Genomic DNA, 4,982 nt, shown 5'->3' with positions numbered 1-4,982 from the left:
GTCTCGCCCCGGGCCCCCTGGCTCGCCGCGTTCGGCCGCCCCCCGGCGGCGCCGCCGATTGTTTTTGTTTTCACGGGAACCGGCCGATGACCTGGTTCTCCCGGGCGGCACCAAGAGCCGCGGCCCGGGAGGGGGTCGAGCCTCCCTCACGAGCGGAGGAGGCGGCGCGGGCTGTACCAAGCGCGGGCTTGGCGAGGGGTCCGGGGGAGCAGCGGGCAGGCGCGGGCGGAGGGAGAGCCGGCGTTCTGAAGGTGTGGGCCGTACCACGCAGGAGGCCGTGAGGGAGCGGGGCGAGGGCGGAGCGAGCCGAGCAATTGGCCCGCGCAGCTGAACAGGGAACTTTAGCGATCGCGTCAACTACGCGGCCGGTAAACAAGAGGGTGGAAACCGTCCCCGGATGCTCCGCCCAGAAGCAGAAGACTGACCAATCGACGCAGGGCCCAGGAGCGAGACAAACATCCTCCAATCCCTGGCCGAGGCGTAAAACTTCAACCAATCCAGACTGAGGGGCCAAACCAATGCCCTCGCTGTTGGAGGGGGGTAGCTTGAAGAGAGGAGCTAGGAGCTTCTACTGGGAAGCCGCGAGGGGAAACAGGACAGAAATCAACGGGCTGTTTTCTCCAAGACTTCGCCCTGATTGCAATTTGTGTTATCTCCGCATGGCATCGTGACCAGAGTTTCGGCTGAGAGGCCCGCCTCCGGGACCAAAGGCTGTCAATCTGGCCTCCGGGTGGCGGAGGGCCCGGGCGGGGTCGCTCACCGATGGACGGTGGTTGCTCTTAGAGGGATGGCCCACGTCCAGCGTTGGCTAGTTCTGGTTACCTGTCTCCCCTCGGCCTGCGAGTGGCCTTTCTTGTCACCTTGTCCTCGTGCTGGGCGTCTTGGCGGCGGTCACGAACACGCGTGGGCGAGCTGAGCAACCTGACCCTTGCTCCTTGCTCCTTACCCTTACCTTGGCACAAGGCTTTTGCCCTGGTTTACCACCGGGTTCTGGCCTTGGCCTGTGCCCTCTTGCTCACCAGGCGTCTACTCTACTAGCTTTTTACTGAGTCCCTGTCTCACAGCCTGGGCCTGGGAGAGTCTGCCTTCCTGGACCTGAAGTCCCAACTTGCTTGCCTGCTCATAGCATTCCTACCTCTGCCTCCCCGATTTTTCTACATCAATCCATCGTATCTCTTACAGCACCATTTTTTTCTCTCACATCATTGTCAAAGTCTAAAATAATAATAGTTTGGAGTTGTGCTTGTTTTGCTTGCACCGCTTAAGTAAAACTGTGAAGGGTAACCCCCTTTGTTGTGGCCTGTTTGTTTCTAGAACACTGCCAGCACCCTGGCGGACAGTCTTTGTTTTCCTTTAATTAAGGTGGTAACCTTTTTGAAGTTCAATTTCCGTGTTTATAATGTAGCAGCAAGTGGGGGGAAACTGGGTGGTTAGACTTAATGGGATAATATATATGATGGCCTTTAATGATAAACAGTACTGGATATTTGGGAGTTCAGCTGATGGTATTTCAGGGCTCTTTTCTCCTCATCAGGCCATTTGCTTTTAGTCCTCTTTCTTGGCAGATGGCTCTGATTCCTACTTCTCGAAAATAAAAACCATTTAGCTCCAGCAATCTTGCCATTCTCCTCAAAAGGTTTTTTAGCTACCATCCATTTTGTGAAAGTGCTCAGGCATCCAAGAGAACAAAAGGCCCTCTTCCTTTGTAAAACAAGCCTGAGGGTGCCTGGCATCGTCTTACTTCTGTCTAGAGTGTCCTTGCCTCACTGTACTTTAGTTCTTCCTGTTTGGGGATGGTATGGACCTGACTTAGCAACCTTCACTTGACCCCTCTGAAGTGGTTTCCCTCTTGACCTGCCACACTGCACAGACAAATCTTGTTTGTTCTTCCCCTTGGTCCAAGGAGCTCCTTGATAGTTTCACACACACACACACACTTTCCTCCCACCCCCCCCCCCTTTCTTCCCCTCTCTTTTTCTAGAGGTTGGTAGAATAACTAAATGAGATAATCCATGTAAGGCCTTCAACATAATGCCTGGTACATGTAAGAGCTATTCTTAGCCACCAATCAGAAGTAATAACTCTCCGTTAACTGCAGTTTCAAATCCAGTGAGCTGCAAGATGCCCAGTGTAACCTGTCACAGCCCCATCCTACTACCCAGCACTGTTACTCTCAGTGTGAGCTGAGCACAGCTCATTCATGCCAACCCCCATGCTGCAGATTTTTCTCTTCCAGGAACAGAACAAATTCTATTTATTGATAACACCTGAGCCTGCACAGATACACAAAGTACCAGCCATATGTAGCTACTTAAATTAAAATTTCTGGACACTGTAAGATACGTAGCTTCACTGGAGGAAGCAAGTCCCGAAGGTGAACCTCTGAAAGTTACAGCTGGTTCCCAATCCCTTCTTTGATCTCAGATTCGCACCCACTATGGAGGAAGATCCTTCTCCATTCCAGGTTTCTGCCACAGCCATGTTCTTCCTTGGTACAGGAATCTGGATGGACCCCCCTTGAAACCATCAGCAGATGGTTGTTTCTGGCAAACATTTTTTACAGTGATGAACAAAGTAACAGATACGGGGGGAGGGGAGCACTCGGTCTCCAGAATAGCCGCAGATAATATCTCGATGATTTTTCCATTTTTAAAAACCATAACAAGAAATTTATACACATAGGAAAGTCCTTCGTCATGTTGAATGGACTCCTGGGACTGGGTTCTGTTCAGCATGGAGAGTCTTTTCTTTGCAGTTATTTTGGATTTTGCTTTGATGCTCTCCTCTCCTGTAACTCTGACTGTGGTATGTAAACAAACATTAACTAAAACAAGAAGAAGAGCTAAGAGAGCATGCGCATGCCTAAGACCCTACATTTTATCCCCGAACCAGGCCAAATGGAAGGAGTGGCGTGTGGTGGTCAATGTTGGCTGTCGGTTTGACAAGATCTAGAATCACTAGGAGCCTCTAAGCATGCCGGTAAGGGCGGCTCTAGATTAGGTTATTTGATACGGGAAGACCCCCTCCCTAAATGTAAATGGGCACCATACCATGACCTATGCCCCAGACCGAATAAAAAGGAAACACCAGCTGAGCAGCAGCAGCACTGTCTGTCTCTCTGCCTCTGGACTGTGGCTGCAATGTGACACTTCACACTCCTGCTGCCATGACTTTATTCCTACTCTATGCCTCTTCCTTTCATTCTTGAGCCAAAATACACCATTCCTTGCATTGCTTTGGTCAATAGTTGGTTGCAACAACAAGGCAACTAATTAATATGGAAAGGGAGTTTTTTATCTTTTGATTCAAAATACATATTAATTTTAAGAAAACTAGAAAACAACCAAAAAAAATCTTTGGAAATCCCAAGACCTGGGATGGGGAGTTTAGAAGAACAGCTTTGGGATGAATTTCCCTAGCTATTCCTATGGAGACACCTCCATTTGCATTCTTTACCAAAGAGAGATTTCATTGTATTTACTATTTTATTTTATTGTTGAGAAAGGATCTCAAGTATCCCAGGCTGGACCTAAACTCATTATGTAGCCAAAGATGAACTTAACTCCTGATCTTCCTGTGTCTACGTCCCACTGCTGATACTTCTGGTATTCCAAATATACCACTACATCAGATTCCATGTGGTACCCAGGGTTTTGTGCATTCTGCCAACAGAGCTACATCCCCAACTCCACTATTTTATGAACTGATTTTGTCTTTCAGTAACAACAACAAAAAGAAAGAAAATGTTATTCTTTTTTAATAACTCCTTTGCCCTGGGGAGAAGTTTCAGGGAGTAAAGCATGTCCTATACAAGACTGAGGACTGGAGTCTAGGTACCCACAACCCACATATAGCTGGATGCCGCAGTTGTGTCTGTAATCCTGGCACTTCTACAGAGAGACTGGAGACAGAAATAGGAGACTATATAGAAGCTCGTGAGACAGTGAGCCTGGTGCACTCAGTGGCTAACCACAAGATCTACTGCCTCAAATAAGTTAGAAGGTAAGGATTGACACCCAGGGTTGTGCCCTGGATCTACACGTGCCGTGACATGTACCTATCCTCACTCACACAGGTGAGCACACACAGCACACACAACGTTTTAAAATAGAAATAAAATGTCCTGGTGTTTTGTCAGACACAAGCTAGCGTTAGATAGGAAGAGGAACCTGCAAGTCTACATAGCGCAAGTCTACACAGTGCAAGCCTACACAGTTAAAGTCTACTCAGTGCAAGTCTACACAGTGCAAGCCTACATAGTGAAAGTCTACATAGTGCAAGCCTACTCAATGCAAGTCTACACAGTGCAAGTCTACACAGTGCAAGTCTACACAGTACGAGTCTACAGAGTGCGAGTCTACACAGTACGAGTCTACACAGTGCGAGTCTACACAGTGCAAGTCTACACAGTGCAAGTCTACACAGTTAAAGTCTACTCAGTGCAAGTCTACACAGTGCAAGCCTACACAGTGAAAGTCTACACAGTGCGAGTCTACACAGTGCAAGTCTACACAGTGCGAGTCTATACAGTGCGAGTCTACACAGTGCAAGTCTACACAGTGAAAGTCTACACAGTGCGAGTCTACACAGTGCAAGTCTACACAGTGAGAGTCTACAGAGTGCAAGTCTACACAGTGAAAGTCTACTCAGTGCAAGTCTACACAGTGGGAGGCTACTCAGTGCAAGTCTACACAGTGCGAGTCTACACAGTGCGAGTCTACACAGTGCAAGCCTACACAGTGCAAGTCTACACAGTGCAAGTCTACACAGTGCGACTCTACATAGGATATTTTCTTGGTTAATGATCGGTGCGGTGCAGTAGTGCCCAGCTCACTGAGGGTGTGCCACCTCTGGACAGGGGATTCTGCAGTGTCTAAGAAAATAGCCTGAGAAAGCCATGAAGAGCAAGCCAGCAAGCAACCTTCATAGGAGACTTCAGCTCCTGCCCTGAGTTCCTGCCCTGACACCCTCAATAGTAGACT

The sequence above is a fragment of the Grammomys surdaster genome, unplaced genomic scaffold, assembly GCF_004785775.1.
Source record: "Grammomys surdaster isolate TR1022 unplaced genomic scaffold, NIH_TR_1.0 133, whole genome shotgun sequence".
NCBI lineage: Eukaryota > Metazoa > Chordata > Mammalia > Rodentia > Muridae > Grammomys > Grammomys surdaster.
This window is presented reverse-complemented; position numbering follows the sequence as displayed.